Genomic DNA, 18,287 nt, shown 5'->3' on the forward strand with positions numbered 1-18,287 from the left:
CGCGAATCGCGAATCACTGCGCTGAAGAGCTGCGGTCGTGGCCGAGCTATTCGCTCGTGAACGACAATTCGCCGATGTCGTGTTTTACGAGCACCGGCGACTAACGTACTCGCCCTGGTTGCGATGATTCCTGCAGCGAGTGCAACCGGAAGCTGCCTCCAATAGCATTTGGTAAGGAGACATTCTGTTCCGCGAGAGATCCGCCGCAGTAGTTTCCCACATACTTTGTAACGCCGCACAGTGGTCCTTTTCATCGATTTAGCTGGCAAAAATTATTTGTAATGTTTAATGGTCACAGAAAGTTTTCAAATTACATGTACACCTATCCCCTGATTTATTTACACGATTTCACTTTTACACGGTTTTTAAAATATGGGATTTAAAAAAAAACGAATTTCTGCAGTCATTTTTTAATTCCGTTCGCTTGGTAACATTGACGCTTACATTTCTAGTCATTTTTTAATTGCATTTATTCTGAAGCGACCGTATTACTAGCGTGTATAAAGTTTGATAGCCTACGAAAGTGATAACAGTAAATAAATTTTTGGTTGTAACGTAAAGGATTGCGGTGGTTGCGGAATGACAGGAGTCGGAATATCTGGAGACATAGGATATATTTTCCAAACACGTTAGTACAAAGGATGAGGAGATAGGTTTTGTTATAAAATAGATTCTTTCTAAAGAGTGAGAGGACAAAGCTAGCAACGATTAATTTAGGAAAAGATTTTATATAATACGCGATACCACCATCGGGCGTCCGGTTTATTTCAACCGTACTCTCCCTCTGGGAATACGACGACGACGCGGTTTCGCCTGTTTTCTCATGTCCGATCGGCGGCCGGCCTTCATGGCCGTCCTCTCCGAAACGTACAGAGGAACCAGGCGTCCCTACTCTCAGGCGGCCAGGAAGCTACCCTGTTCTTTCCTCTCGGCGGGCGGCCGGCCTTCATGGCCGTCCTCTCCCATGTATCCAGAGAGGCGTCCAGGTGCAACCCCTGTCCTCTCCTGGGCTGCTGGGCGTCCGATAGCATTGCTTCGTACTCTCCCGTCCTGTGGGCGGCCGTGGTCTGACTCGTCCTCTCCCACAGGTGCAGCCCTGCTGCTGGGCGTCCGATAGCATTGCTTCGTACTCTCCCATCCTGTAGGCGGCCGTGGTCTTACCTCGTCCTCTCCTACAGGTGCAGCAAGAGTGGCTACTCCGCGGTAATCTACCGATATTTATATGGACTCGTTGCTATCTTTATCAATAACGCGTTACTAGGGGTCTAGAAGGTTCCAGACCCCGCGGTTCCCCTTGAACCGCCGGCCACGCTGCCTCGGCGCAATTCTTCTGTTACATCGGGGGGGGGGGGGGTGACGAGGGGTCTTGACGCTTTATTGTTTCCCCGTCGCGCTACATGGTTAAATTTTTTAATTTATATTTCTTGCTTCTATACGTAAAATGAATTACATACATATACCTTTATATTTTTGTCATTTTATGAATAGACCGTTATTTTTATGTTTTTTTAAGATATATTTAGTTTTATTTTACGTTGAAATAACTGACTGAATTGTGCACATTTTAGTTCGTCTTCGATTTACGCGGTTTTATGTATAAAAATCTACGATTTCGATTTACACGGTTTTCTAAGGAACCTATCTTCAGTGTAAATCGAGGGATAGGCGTGATACCATTTTCTATTTATTTAAAAACATTTTTTAATACTTTTTCAGGAAAATTAGAGTTTCTTAGTAAACAAATATTCGTTCTCTTTTCAACATAAATAAATGCAAATAAACTCTTACAATTATAATTGAAGAAAATTAGAAGAAGAGTACTTGGAAAAAATTAGGAATCCAAGAAATTATCAACAACAGGGAAATTAGGAAACAGAGAAATTGAACTAAAAATAAAATTTAAAGTTAGTTTGTTTTACATACCTGCTTCACAAGATTCCATAATTGTAAATTAGTCTAACTCTTTGTTTATTAAAGTTTGTATAAAATTCAAGCTGCACTATTTCACATAAAAGTTTACATGTCACAATATTCACTATGTAGGTAAGTTTATATTACACTATACACTAAATTAACATGTGACAGTTGTAAACAGCGTATAGCAAATACTTGTACATCAAATATTGTGGATCAAGTCCAATTTTCAATAGAATTTTTTTTTACTATAATTAAAATGGTGTGAAAAACAGGCGGGCAAATTCAGGCAGCCAAGTTTTGTTTTACTATGAAGCTTCGTCATTAAAAATTATTCTCATCTACTGATAATTATCGATATAAATATATACTTTCTGTAGTAATTTTTAAATTAATTAAAAAAATTTTATTGTCTTAAAATAATATTTAAAATGATTTATTTGTTACTTATTTAATACTTCTTCGAGATAATTTATATCATCGATTTCTTTGTGTATTTTCTTTGTATTTTTTGACATTTATTCTTTATATTATGAATGTTTAGAATATGCTGTCTGTCCTGCAAACAGATTTATAAGTCCTACCCGTTCGCGTTCGTGCACGCGGTCGATCCATCAGTTGTCGGTTTTTCGACATACATATGCATCAAAGGAAATGCGCGTGAATTTTTTTGCAGGTTTGGTCGGGATACAAAAGAAAAACGGCGAATGTGCGAACATGCTAAAATTCGTTGAAAAATTATTCCTATTTACTAATAATTATTGTTATGAGTATATACTTTTGGAATAATTTTTAAATTAAGTTTAATGCCAGTTTCAGCCCGATATCTCTTAATTATATCTCTTCTTCCTCATTTTTTCAAATTTTTGAAAAGGCCCTTGCTATGAAAACATTACATTTATTTAAATCAATTGGAATATCTCACTAAATATACAAGAAAGATTATGATTTAAACATTTGCATGAGCCATATGTGCACGAAGATCTTCAATTCATCTATCTTACCTGAATATACCCTAATTTGAAGTTGTGTGACAGAAGATCGGAAATTGATTTGATGCCACTTGCTTGGACCGACAATATGGACGTAATGAAACCAGCGTAAGCGTTGTAAATTACTAAAGCGAACATCAGGTTAAATAATAATATAGTCTTTCCCGTCGGGTTGCGAGGTGTTCGCGCAGAACGTGTATTTTAGAAGTTTTATAAAATTAACTTAAACACTTTACATAAAACATCTGATTCACTTTGTCCTACGAAGATGGAAAAAGTGCCAAATATATCTGGAGGATCTAATGCTTCCGGTGTTTGAATGTAATATATACTGGCTCGCAATAATACTCGGACAGTTTTAAAAGGATGATAACTTTTTTAAGACTGAACCATACGACTTGGATTTTTTGAGGCGTTAGATCAATTAGTTTATCGCCGGGAGAGACAAAGAAATTTTGAAAAAAATACTATTGTACAGAGTTGAAGAGAAAATACTAAAAGTATCTTGTTATCTTACTTATATTTTTTTGGTCTCACAAAATACAGGGTGGGTCGCCACATTTTGCCATCTAGATTTACGTCATTATTATCACGCATAGCAAACAATGTTTCAGATGAAGTTGAATGGTTTTGAGAGAGGCACATTCTGATGGTACATTTTTTTTGTAGGTGGACGTGTAAAGGACATATGAAGGTCATTAATGCTTTTTTTTGTTCACTGTTCGGCGCAGTGTTCGTCGAAATGTTCAGACTGTACGAAGCTTAAGTCCGAACCTTTGCCAATTACAAATATTATTAGCAATTAGCATTAGCATTTGTTAGTAACAAATATTATTTGTATACTAATCATGTGGAAATGCAAATAATTACCAAAAGATATACCATAAAAAGGTACAAAATTGTTGAAAATATAGTCCATACTTACTTGCAAAACTTTCATACTGGAAACAAATGTCTACAACTTACTTGAAACATATAAAAACTGTCACCGAATTTTAGCAACAAGACACGTACTACGAAAATCTATAACTATCGATAAAGTACAGCACTTCATGGGAGCCTGAATGATCAAAAAATATTAGTACATTCTCGCCCGTGTATTAAACTACAGCAAGCAATACAAATTCTACACTGCATGTAAAATTTTTCAAATTGACTTTGGCCAGCTGAATCGATGAAAAGGACCACTGTGCGCCGTTGAATTTGGCGGCTTCATAACGCGTCTCAATTTGGCAATTTTATAAGTCGTTTGAATTCGACGTGTTCGTAACGCGTCTCAATTTGGCGATTTTATAAGTCGTTTGAATTTACCGCTTTTATAGAACATCGGAGTCTGATGCTTTCATAGTGCGGTGGAGTTTGATGGCTTTATAGTATCTTTATACTTTACCGTATCTTCGAATTGGACGTCTTTAGAACGTGTTCGATTTTGAAGATTTTATGAGTTTCGAATTTAACGCTTTCGCAATGTGCATGAAATCAGCGCCTTTGTAATGCGTTTGAATTTGATATCTTTTTTAGACGGTTTAAATTAAGTGCCCGTATAACGTCTTTTACTTTGACGTCTTTATAATGAATTCGATTTTGAAGATTTCATGTGTTCCGCTTTTATATTGTGCTTGAAATCAGCATCTTTGTAATGTGTTTGAACGTGTTGTGTTCGTAGTCTGTTTAGATTTAGCGCCTTTATAATGTCCTTTAAATGGACGTCTTTATACTGGTCTTTGAATTCGACGTCTTTACAATTTCTTTGAATTTCACGGCTTCACAATGTGGTTGAATTTTGCGCTTTCATAATGTGTTTCGAATTCGGCGCCTTTCTAACGCGTTTAAATTTGATGTCTTCATAATGCGTTTCAATTTGACGTCTCTACAATTCCTTTAAATTCGTCGTTTTTCCAGTCTGTTTAACCCAAAAGCGGTACAGAGTTTAGTAGGACCTTCTTAAAATTCTGTATAAATTTTCCGCTATTCAGTATACAGGGTATCCCAAAATGTTGTATTACCTTGAACGGGATGATTCCTGAGGTCATTTGCAGTAACATTTTCCTTTGAGAAAATGTTCTCCACGGCTTTGCTAAAGAGTTATTAACAAAAAAACACGGTCCAATCAGAGCGCGGCTACAGTGGACGGATTCCGACTCGGCCAATGCCAACGTCACGCTAAACGGAATCTGCCGCTGTGCCGGAGTCCGTCTGCTTTCATCGCGCTCTGATTGGTCCGTGTTTTTCGTTAATAACTCCCTAGCCAAGCCACGGAGAATATTTGCGCAACAGAAAAAGCAGCTTCAAATGACCTCGGGAATCGCCCATTTCGAGGAAGTGCAACATTTTCGGGACACCCTGTATAATTTAAGACAAAATAATCCAAATGTTATGAAGGAGTTAGAGAAACTTAATATTTGCAATTGTCTTGGAATATTCGAAATGGTGTGGGGTTCATGAGAAATCAATCGTAAATTGTTTAAAATTGACACCCCTAAATGGGAATACCCCTTTGAAGTAAATTTTCGAGAAAGTTTTCGCACAAAGCCCAAGAAAGAAGTATAGCTTGAAAGTTGCATGATTTAAGCTAGAATAGCCAAAATTCTTGACTTCGTCCCGAAATATCGTGAGATTGTCGAGCTACTCGAGAGTGCATATAACTAGAAATACATCTTGCACGATGCAGCGAATGCACTCGAACCGAAACGTACCATACCTAATATATCGCCGTAGATATTGAAATCGGCGGAGACCTCTCGTTTGGTTCGTTTCCTACACGAACGGAGACACCCACGAGGCCGTAAAACGTATTAAATGGACGTCGTAACCGAGAAGATGTTCGGTCGAGACTGAATCTGTAAAAGTCAACGGCCTGGAAGGGAAACCGCGTTCGATTTGTTGCTCGAATTCGCTGCACGAGCTTGTTTCATTGTCGCGAGAGTGTCGACCGTGGACGAAATTGAAACGAAATCGTTCGATTCCCGGAATCTCACCAATGTTAGTTCGTGGGCTATCTGCACTTTCTTCTAGCGAAATCTTAAAACAATTTAGCCGAAGGAAGTCATAGACTCTCTGAATATGAAGCAGTGTACTAAGGCTTTAAACGACAAAGCGTAGAAAATTGTGTGTACATGCAAAATAATTCTCCGTCTGTAGACCAGATTCAAAACTTCCCAGTGTCTTCAGCAACGTCAGAATGCTGTACCAACGACAACAATTAAACAAGAAATCGCTCATAGTGTGTGTGTGTGTGTGTGTGTGTGTGTGTGTGTGTGTGTGTGTGTGTGTTCGCGCGAAACAACGCTGGAGCGCAAACAACGAATCAAGGCACGGATCGAAACCGAGATCCGCTTCCGGATCGAAGGGAGTCCGCGAAGGGTGGGTCGATCAGAATGCAAAGGTTTCAGGGATTTTGGTTTTCGGCGTAGAATCGCCGCGGCAGACGCTTATCGACCATTCCGACGAAGGTAATTCCCGACGCGCGCGTTCGAAAGCTTATCGAGGGCTTCGCTTATCGGGAATCTCCGGATGTCCGGGATAACGCGAGGCGAAGGGAGGCCGAACGAGGCAAAGCGAGGCACAGCGAGGCGAGTCAAGAAAACGCCAATAACTTTCAGCGTCGCTCTTAAAACGCCCCGTGACCTGTAACTGCGGGCAAAACGACAAAGCTTCGGTTATATTGCGCTTCCCCTCGCGAGTCCTTGGTTCAGATTTGATTCCCGCAAGAACTGTCGTAGCGCGTTCTATGGAAGGCTCGCGGGAACCTCGAATCGCGGGTGTTCCTCGTTTCCCGCGAGCAAATCGAGCAGCAAAAAGCAGAAGTCTGCCGGGCGCTCGCCTCTGTCCAAGTTCGTACGCCGGGCACGAATCTTGTTTACGTCATGTACGCTTTCCCTTCTGATATCGGTGATATTTGTCAGGGCACTGTTCCGAATGGAGAAGCGCTGCACGTAGGTATACGTGCGTCGTGTTTCGCCGAACGTTCGCTTGACACGGCTATTCCCTTCTACGTTTGCTGGATGTTACGCGCTGCAACCGGTTATACCTTGCTCGCGGACCTATTCTGTGACAGATATCCGGTGCGACTCTTCGCGAAATGCGAAATGTGGAACCGGTTTCTTTCGGCTCCGGATCAGGCAGCGTAACAAAGACGGTCTTCGTTTGCTGTAACCCTTGTTGAACATAGTTTCGTATACATCGAACCGATTAGGTAGTTGACCCGACAATATCCGATAATATGATCGCGACGCAATATCAGTGATCTTTCTACATTGAAATTAGATCCTTCGCAACTTCTGTAATGTCTAAACTGCCGGTTTTATGGATTTATAGCAAAACTGACCAAATATCTTTGTTGTTTCTAAAGATACGTAAAATATGGTAAGAACAAAGTTGAATGATACAATAGGGCTAACACGATGCCAAAGAAAATTTTATTTTTATGTCATCTTTGTAGAGATACCAAGGTCACCTTGACTTTTTTAAATGGAACCACCCTTTTTTAAACACCTACAATGATAGTCCTTTTCATTAGGAATACAGTGACAATAATTATTCCAAGGTCATTCAAGGTCACACACAGAGAAAACGTATAAAACTAAAACAACTTGACTAATGTCTTGTTTACGGACGAAGCAACATTCACTAATCATGGCTCAATTAATCTACGGAACGCCCATTATTGGTCTGTGGATAATCCGCACTGGCTGCGAGAAATTGATCGTCAAAGACATTGGAGCGTAAACGCGTGGTGTGGTATTTTGAACGATAAAGTAATTGAACCATATTTCGTTAACGGAATGATGACGGGACAGAAATACGCTCAATTTTTGTAAGAAGATCTGCCAATTTTGTTAGAAGATGTCCCTTTACAAAATCGCTATGATATGTGGTACCAACATCACGGTTGTCCTGCTCATTATGCACGAGTAGCAAGAGAAACGTTGGATTCTCGATTTCCAAACCGATGGATTGGACGAGGCGGAACTGTTTCATGGCCTGCACGTTCGCCTGATTTAAATCCACTGGATTTCTTTTTATGGGGTCTGCTAAAAGAGACCGCGTACATGGATGCTCCAACAACAGTTGAAGATATGCGTCAGCGTATCAGAGTTCAACATTCCTTCAGAGCTCGTTTACGTCAATGTATCGACGTAGACGGCCATCATTTCGAACATTTATAAAATACAGATATTCTGCTTCCATATTTTAGTTTTATACGTTTTTTCTGTCCTTGACCTTGAATGACCTTGGAATAATATAGTCACTGAATTCCTAATGAAAAGGACTATCATTGTAGGTGTTTAAAAAAGGGTGGTTCCATTTAAAAAAGTGAAGGTGACCTTGATATCTCTAAAAAAATGACATAATAACAAAATTTTCTTTTTGGCATCGTGTCAGCCCCATTATACCATTCAACTTTGTCCTTATCATATTTTACGTATCATTAGAAACAACAAAGATATTTGAGGTGCAAACGTTAGGTGACTCACCCTGTATATTCGTGAACAGCAGAACAAAATCTATAAGTGTGCGAAGTGTCAACACAACAAAAGGATTTGAGAATACCTGAAGAGAGAAAAAAATTTCTATTTGTTTCCTGCATCTCGCAAATAATGCAAACGATTTTTATTTTGTATGAAGATCCGAAGTCTAGCAATGACATGTGGTTTATAAAGCGCGTATTCTCGTTAATGTTATTAAATATTGTGTTCGTGTCGTAATACAATTTTTCTATCCATATTTCCCTTCAATTTACCCTGCAGAACTCTAAGGTTCCGACAACCCTTCGCGGACGATGATTTTCGAAAATACTAAAACTGCAGTACAGTGAATTCTCGATATATGTCAACAACACGGGTCTTGCCAACGTCGTGTATCGTCCAGGAGACATACCCGAACCGTGTTATGTTTACACTCCTCAGCCTCCGAGGCCTCTCGAGCTTTGTGGCCCTTTGCGGGATATACCCCGCGGTAGTGGGGATAATTTCGCGATGTTTATCATCCAGGCCTTGACGACATATATCGAGAATCACTGTATTATGATCAGGATGGAATGAGTTGGTTCTCGAAAAGATACCGGAGGTCACAGGATCAGTGAGCTCCGAAAAATCAGCGAGAAGCGGCACGCTAAACGAGACGGTACAAAGGAAAGACGATAACTGCGAGACTATAGAGAGAGATAGAGTCGTTTCCACTTTGAGAAAGCAGTCGGAAAGTGCGATAATCGCGGGAATAGTGGGTCGCGCGTGCCAGTATCGAAAAAAAGGATAGGACGCGCCAGTGGGAGAATAAAGGGAGTATAGTTTTATAAGCGTTCGGGAGGAGCGGCCACGGAATGGCGGATGTAAGGCGGTTACGGGGAATGGAGTGAAGCCGAGCCGGTATTGCATTAAAATTTCCATAATAGCGAACTCCGCTAACCTCCTCCCACTCCGCAGTTGCATTACCCAGCACTCTCTCTATCTCTCTCTCTCTCTCTCTCTCTCTCTCTCTCTCTCCCCCTCTCTCTCTTCCTTTTCAGGCTCGCTCGTGCTGTTCCGAGCACAAACACAGATGTATAATATATTTCCAGCGTTTACTTTCGTCGCGCAGCCCGCGAATTTCGGAGAAGAGTTACTGCTCCGTTTCCCGATGTTCTCCCTCCCATCCCAGGGCGTTTCGTAGCGCTTAATAACGCGCTGTGAAAATTCAAAGAACGTGGTAGAGGTATTATTATCCTCTGACCGACCCTCGAGATGATCCGAGCGGAACTGCGTTAACGTGCGTGCACGATTCACTGTTTCCTCCAATTGTTCTTCTCGAGAGCCTATTGTGCCCTTGTGAAAACTGCTCTTCAGACAGTGATGGTTTTGTTGTCGAGTGGAAACGCAGCATAACGCTGAAGGTAAAGAGACTGCGAACGACAGTCGGGAAAATTTGCTGTCAGCTGAAAAATTGAGAGCAAGCTAGAAAATTTTCGTTCTCCAGTATCCCCTTATCAACAATGCTTTCGCGATAGAATAGTGATAGGTTTGCTGTCGAGTGGAAACACAGCATAACGATGAGGGTAAAGAGACAGTGAATGACGGTCGGGAAAATTTGCTGTCAGCTGAAAAATTGAGAGCAAGCTAGAAAATTGTCGTTCTCCAGTGTCCCCTCGTGAAAAATGCTTTCGGGATAGAATAGTTATAGAGTTGCTATCACGTGGAAACGCAGCATAACCCAGAGAGTAAAGAGACTGCGGATGAAAGTCGGGAGAATTTGCTGTCAGCTAAAAAACTGAGAGCAAGCTAGAAAATTGTCGTTCTTCGGTGTCCCCTCGTGGAAAATAGTTTCGGGTTAGAATAGTGATAGAGTTGCTATCAAGTGGAAACGCAGCATAACCCAGAGAGTAAAGAGACTGCGGATGAAAGTCGGGAAAATTTTCTGTCAGCTAAAAAACTGAGAGCAAGCTAGAAAATTGTCGTTCTCCAGTGTCCCCTCGTGAAAAATGCTTTCGGGATAGAATGGTGATAGTGTTGCTGTCGAGTGGAAACGTAGCATAACGCAGAGGGTAAAGGGAAGAAGGAGACGACAGTCAGGGAAAAAATGGAGCGATTAAAGGCACGTTAGGCGTGCCCCGCGTTGACTGGCGCTTTAAATCGCGGTCATGAAATTTCCCTTTAGCCGCGCTCGAGAGCGGAGACCTCGGAAAGGAATAACCGAGCGTATGGATTAACTCGATCATAAATGATTGACGAGAATGTACGGCCACGAGCCGTCTTAACAACGTACCATCGACCGCGAGGTTTGCGCAGTAACACACAGCCCGATTTTCTTTGGCATACACGATCAAAGCGCACGATACCCTAGAAACTTTCAGTGAAAACACGATTTCAACGTCACTGAAGGAAGAATAGTACATAAATTAGCGAACAGGAAGTTGAAATACAGAGAACTTTTTCATTAATTCCGCTCATTTATACAGAAAGAACTTCAAAAGAAATTTCCCGTCTCCATTTCATTCTGATATTATGTGGAGTAGAATGGTGCACTGTCGTTTTACCGTCTCATGATTCGCTTTATAATTCGTGCGTCTCACGGTTAATGTAACTTTACAGTCCTGTGAAAATACGTTAAAAAATCTAGCAGGTGAGCTTGGACAAGAGAGATTTTGTTAAATGCGTTACACGAGCGACAGGAAGAAGAAATGTTAAGCTTAATTGCCGGAGAGGATTTACTCACGTGATGCCTGCACCGAGTATCATAGGGTCGGTCTATTCACATGCCATGATTATACTCATCAAATCGATCGGACGATCTTATTCCAGTCTGTGGACCATTTCACCTAATAGCCCGGTTAGATGGCTAATTTGGTCACGGCTTGCAATGTTAAACCAACGATATCTAAACCACTCCTGCGGCTTTGAAAATTTCTTTAATTAACTAAAATCACCGTGGATATCAACCACTTCATCTACAATGTTTCTTTAACGAATAACCCGAGATAAACCACACGGAATCAACCACTTGTAGTGCTGGAAACAGCAACTTCCGCATTGAAGGTATTGACAAAAGCGCTTCATGTAAAAATAATAAGTGAATAAAAATAAATATTTCACAAGCAATTATATCTGCACAATTTATATAAGCACAGAAACAATTTCAAAAAAACAATAAATAATACACAGAGGTTAAAAAAAACTTCCTGTCTCGTTTTTCTTCTATTATTCATCGAAATAATCTCCTGTACAAGGGACATGAAATAAAAGGTAAGATGCACAACAAAGTCCCACTAATTTCATCCTATTATGGCAATCTCCCTTTCTCCTCCCCTACTAAAGCGACAAACAGCCTCCAAACAGGCTCTCGCATTTCCCATTAACCGTTCTGATTTGCGAAAATCGTCTGCGGCTCGAATTCCCAGAACGGTTTCTGATTTTTCACGGTCCTTTGATTCCCAGTAACTTTGTCCGTCTGTCTCATGTAGTAGTCATTCGAACGGCATCCGATTCGATGCGAGGGGGTTGCGTTTCCCATCCCTCGAGCGCTTTTACACCAACAAGGGGGGTTGTTTGCGCGCGACTCTCTAATCCGTTCGCATCGCCGTAAAGACTGAAAGAGAACGCGTCGCATTCGGGACCGTTTCGTCCATTGTCCACAAACGTCCGAGACGAACGCGCTCTCCGGTTCGTTAGAGGACGTCCCCGTTCTCGCTTGAACGTCCCGGCTCGCGAGAATCCGCGCAAAAAATCTAACGAGCGTCCGTTTCCGCTCGACTCGGCCGCCGCGCCGTGGACGTAGTTTGATCCTTCGCCGAGGATATGTCCTCTTTTATTCTATCCTTTTCTGCCACATTTCTCGTTTGTTATAGAACATTACGGAGCCGCGAGGCGCGTCGCAACAAATTCCAGTAATAAATCAAAATGCCTGCGTTCCCGATTTCATTGCTCGAAAGGTGTTTAAGGGGGCCGGCAGGCATTTGGCCTTGACTGTCACGCTATGTTACGCTGTGCCTTTCTTCTAGACATTTTACGTCTTAAATAAGTAAGCAATCAATTAAAAATGCATACCACCTTGTTTGTACATGTCTTTGCTACGTCTGTATAGAGCCTTTTTTTCGATACGAACACTAAATCTCTCGAAATTAAGAGAATCTCTCAGCGGCAGCCATCTTGTGACGTCATACTTGCTTCAGAATTCGAATTTTCTGCCGAACATTACAAATTACTCCACGATGAGGTAGAAATTCGCAATTTGGGCTCTATACGGACGTAGATTGGACTTTTAGGAAACACAATTGACCACTTCTAAACTGCTCATTGCAATATTGAAGCGGTAGATTGAAAAGGTTTTGACCCTTGCATACGTATATGGATTTCAAACCATGCCGGCCCCCTTAAGTTCGATTTTTCTCCTGTACGTTCGCGACGTCCCACAGTGGGCCAAAAGCGCCAAAACGTGGCCAAAATGCAAAAAATAAATTTCACGTTAGGGGTATGACTCTTGCCGTTTTGGATTCTCAGGTAATGACTGTATAAGAAGCCAAAGGTAAAAAGGTCTTACTACCTATACCTGCTAAATGGTGGGAGTACAAATATCCCATACAGTCGTCTCGCAGTTTTCATGCAGTGAACTACGTTGTGAAAAAAAAGGTGTCAAGCTTACAATTTTACGGAAATTTAATTTTTTTTTTGTGCGTGTACGATGGATGCTGTTTCTGGAAGCAAGTACTATACATAATAATAACATTGGATTTATATTAATTAGTGTTTGGAATGTATGAAGTGAACGATATAACTTAGTGGACAGATTTTACAAATGTATACTAAAAGTTGTATATTCCACAATATTCCACGGAGATTCTTGTCGAGTCTTGTAGTAGATATTATTATTTAACATTATTTTGAAAAATTAGCTGCCCAAAACTGCCCCTTTCGTAATGCGATCCATTTTTGTGACGCAGAGGTAGTCATGGTACTAGTTACAAGCATGTTTTCTCGAGAAATTTAGAAGTTATAATAAAATTTGTTAAATAAGCATTGTATGGTTCCACTTATAGAATTTTCTGATACAACAATTGTTTTTAACAATAATGTTTTTATTGTTTAAAAAAATTTTATTTTTGTTTTTTGTAATTTTGACATCAGATTCATATTCGCCGGCCCGAAAAATATGGGAATACTAATTTTCAAGAAAGTCCAATAATTTTTTTGGTTATGCATCCGCCATATTGAATCCGCCATTTTGTTTTTTGTAATTTTGTATTAGATTCATATTCGCCGGCCCGAAAAATATGGGAATACTAATTTTCAAGAAAGTCCAATAATTTTTTTGGTTATGCATCCGCCATATTGAATCCGCCATTTTGTTTTTTATCATTTTGACATCAGATGTATAATCAGCGACCCGAGAAACCTATAAGTATCAATTTTGAACTAAATTGAAGTACTCCTTCCTATTTTGGCCACGTTTTGACACTTTTGGCCCACTGTGCGTCCGTTTCCGGACGTTCATTTCACTTCTGTTCACTTATTGCTAGATTGCGAATTTTTCTGCGCCATTTACAGATTACGAGACATTAGAGCAATTTTAAAATGATTATATCTTCAGCCTATGGAACATATCAATAAAGAAAATAACTCTATTCCATTGCTGTTTGTTGGAATTCGGGTAGATAATTTTTATTTTTCATGAAGAAGTCTACTTCTGATGTTATCGATAGACTACGGATTTTATGCATTTTGAAAAATAATAATGGCAAACAAATAACGGATGAAATTTAAAACAGGAAAAATATTAGTATTTCATAATCATTGAAAAATGAATGAACCTTTTATTTGGCTTCTATATTTTGTAACTGGTGCTGAGAATTTTCCATTAATATCCGCGGTTCCGTAGTAATCACATACAACGAAACTAATTTGATTTTATTTACGTAAATTATAAAATCTTCGTCACAAATGTATGAACCAAATCATCGCCAAAGGATTAAATATCACAGACGAAAATTTTCAACAAGTATTCAACGCTCCTATAATCTTGCACGTCAGCGTATATACGAAAACTGTAAAGTTTCCAAGTTAGTTTAAAGTTTGGGGTTTAAAGTCACGGTCAAATTGTAAACTTTCAACAGAGATCCTGTTAAACAAACGGCAACGTCCCAGCACCCGTTGTTCTCGATTCTCGTGTCTTAGTTCACAGAACCTCTCGGTGTTCTTTCGAACCAGAAGTCTGGCGTCGCGGAAAATTGCTACCGGACACGTACCGATACGTTCCGATATGTTTCCGTACGTGACCGGCAGCTAGAGCTAACGCTTAACTCGTTCCTCGAACGAGGGTGACTCTTTTAATATCGATAAAGCCAACTTCTTATCGTTCGATGCTCTCGCACATGAACCACGGAGAGAATTGCTCGTCGCTGCTGCAGGTTTTCGGTGCTCGGCCAATAACGGAAGTGCTCGTATGTACACACACGAAACTGTCAGTCGCAACAGACTCGATGCACCACGAGCTGCATCTGTCAGTCGGGTTACGCTCGCCCGCAGCCTGCACCGTGCGTGCACGCGTTGCGCGAATTTTTCCGAATCTTTGTCGAGCCCACTGTATTTTACAGAGCCCGATCGATTCTGTGCGTGGCTGCAACAATGTACAGTAATGAATAAATGCAATCCTCCTGCAATCCTTCCTCTGTGGATATCAATTTTTGTTAATTAATTATTGGAGCCACAGTATGAATAAGGAATCATAGGGACTGATCATGACAATCGAAAGGGATTAATAAGGATCATTTAAGAACCTTATTCAAACATAACTCTTTACACTGGATGCAATTTTAATTCCAAAACCAGAACATTTCTTTCAACCCAGAACATTTTCACTTTACGTAATCTTTTTCACATTATGCACATAAAATTGAACCTGTTTTCTCATGCAACGCTTTACAGAATACATACGAATTTGATAATATGAAAAGTGTTTTGAATAATGGTATGGCAATTTTTACTCAGAGTCGTCATTCGAGTGGAAACAGTAACATAATAAATAGAAGATCTTTCTGTATACAATATTCTCTTGTATACCGCTTATTCATTTTTCCCATTTTGAAACACAAATATTCTTTCTTGTCGCATTTTGAACTCTTACGAAACGGTGTAGTAGAACGGGGAGGTTATGAAAGGACTGTTGTACCAAAACTCAATGAAGTCCCTGAACGATCATAAAGCGAATTCAGACGTACACAATACAGAGTCAATACAAGATTCATTAAATAAGGCCAGAACAGACGGCCACGCTTAAAGGGATAAAATAAGTAGAACTTACCAGGACGATCGAAGGCAAACGCGTGTCGCAGTTGGCCGAGAAGGTCCCAGCAATCTGGTAATTAAAATAGCCGGTGTATTTGCGACCGCTAAGGGGAAACAGCTGACGAGGAGAGCCAGTAACAGGGCACGGAACAAGGGGGAGGGGGAGAGAAACGGGATTCTCCCAAATGCGTCATTCTAATTTCGCTATTCTCTCGCCGCGGTTAAACGCACGGTCGGTCTGTCTGCCAATTATCGTCGGAATCTCGGCGAGAAGGAACCGACGTGGATACACGTCCGTGTACACGTACGTCGCTGCTCTCTGGAAACAGGAGGACACACGTTCTTCTATATCTGTGTGTGCGTGCTCGTTCCGTCTGGTTCCCCGGGTAAAGTCGAGATCGAAAGCGCGCGAGAGCACCGAGCGCGCACGATCGCTTTTGCGACCCCGGGAGCCTAGAACCGGGAAATTAGCTGTTCCCACGATAAATTGGAGTTTCTGATTTTCGTTTTGCGGTCGTCAACGTCACGTCCCGGCCGGCCGTCCCTTCTTCCGTATCGTCTCGCATCACTCTGCTTCGCTCCATTCTGCTCCGCTTCGCTTTGCTCCGCTCTGCTCCATTCTCCGAGCTTCATTCTCTTCTGGTTTGCTCTGCTGTTCTGTGCTTCATCTGCTGTGATACATTCTGCTGTGCTTTATTCTTCTATGCTTCATTCTGCTGTGCTTTATTTTCCTATGCTTCATTCTGCTCTGTTCTGGTTCATTCTGCTGTGCTGCATTTTGCTGCGCTTCGTCTGTTGTGCTGCTTTTTGCTGTGCTTCATCTGCTTTGCTGTAATCTGCTGTGCTGCATTCCGCTGTGCTGCATTTTGCTGTGCATTATTCTCCTATGACTCGGTCTGCTGTGCTGCATTCTGCTATGTTTCATTTGCTGTGCTTCATTCTGTTGTGCTTTATTTTTCTATGCTTCCTTCAACTCTGTTCTGGTTCATTCTGCTGTGCTCCATCTGCTGTGCTGCATTTTGCAGTGCTTTATTCTCCTATGCTTCATTGTGGTGTGCTTCATTCTGCTCTGTTCTGCTGCATTTTGCTGTGCTTTATCTGTTGTGCTTCATCTACTGTGCTGGATTTTGCTGTGCTTTATTCTCCTATGCTTCATTCTGCTTTGTCCTGCTTGATTCTGCTGTGCTACACTCTGCTGTGTTACACTCTGCTGTGCTGCATTCTGCTGTGCTTTATTTTGTTCTGACTCATTCTGCTGTGCTGAATTCTGATCTGGTCTCTTCTATTTGTAAGGAATTCGAGCGACCGCGACCCATGTGGGCCGCAACCATAGGCCGGCCAAGGGCGCAGTTTATGATTACGGTGCGGACGTGACTTCAGGCTATTTTTGAGATTTAGCGGAACTTTATGTTTTATGATGATTTATTAGAGACTTCGTATTTTAGCTAAAGGTCTCAATAGCCGTTGACGTACCGTAAGACATCTGCGGACCAAATGCGTAACGTTAAGGGCCCTAGGTAGGCGACGAGGATTCGGGGCGAGGGTACCCTAATAAACTGGTCGGTTTCCCTCACCCTGTCGCCTCTCGGAGGGCGTACTTTAGAATTAAGACACCCGTGATTGGCTTCCGAAATGTAACCGCCTTCACTGCAAAAACAGTTAAAAGTGTAGAGCGGAGGAGAAGCCAACGTTGTCGTAGCGCGCACGAGGGTAACCTCTAGTCCTTGTATTTTTCCGAAATAAACGTGTTTATCGCATTCTAAGATCCTCGACATCCTTACATATTGTTCTGTGCTTCATTCTGCTGGGGTTCATTTTGTTGTGTTTCATTGTGTTCTGCTTCATTCTGCTCTGCTCAGATGCTCAGAAGAAGCGAAGCTCAGAAAGAGATGAGTTCAAAAACAGAGAAGCTCAGGAAGGGGGGAACTCAAAAACAGAGAAGCTCTAAAAGGAGGAAGCAGAGAATGCAGGCTGCTGTGTAAAAGAGAAGTTCTGATAGATAGAAGCTCAAAAGGAAGGAAGCACAGATGGAAAGAGGAGTTACTGCATAGGATAGTTGCTCGACTCTGAGCAGGCAATGCAGCTCGGATGTGCAACGTGCAACCTGCAGCGCGCGACCTATTTACCAATTTCTGATAAATCGAGTTTCGTGCCCGTTTCCTCCCAATTCGGATCGTGTCTCTGTTTGGCACGTACGTCCGCCTGCCAGTGGCTCGTTCGTGACCGTTTTCGATCGACAAGCAAACCGAGAAGCCCGGTTTTCACAGGAATTTTCCATCCGTTTCTTCTGCGAGCTCGTTTCGAATAATACCCGACCCCCAAAGTTTAATATCCGCTCGCCAAGATTCGGTCGACCGCCTGAAAAATTCCAGAAATTCCGCGCTACGCCGGCCTCGCGGTTTCGCTCCACGGCCTCGTTCGATTACGCGCTCGATTTCGCACACGATCGATACCACGCAACGTGAACTGCTACGTTTTCGAAGGTTTCACGACGATAGAATGTGGCTTGTGTACACAGAATCGACGGAATTCGATTGACTTTGTCTCTTCTGTGGGCAACCAGCTACCCAAAGTACTCATTTACAATGTTTTCATTAATGATTTCTAATTTTCAGAATAGACCGCACAA

The sequence above is a fragment of the Halictus rubicundus genome, chromosome 3 (genome assembly GCF_050948215.1).
Source record: "Halictus rubicundus isolate RS-2024b chromosome 3, iyHalRubi1_principal, whole genome shotgun sequence".
Lineage (NCBI taxonomy): Eukaryota > Metazoa > Arthropoda > Insecta > Hymenoptera > Halictidae > Halictus > Halictus rubicundus.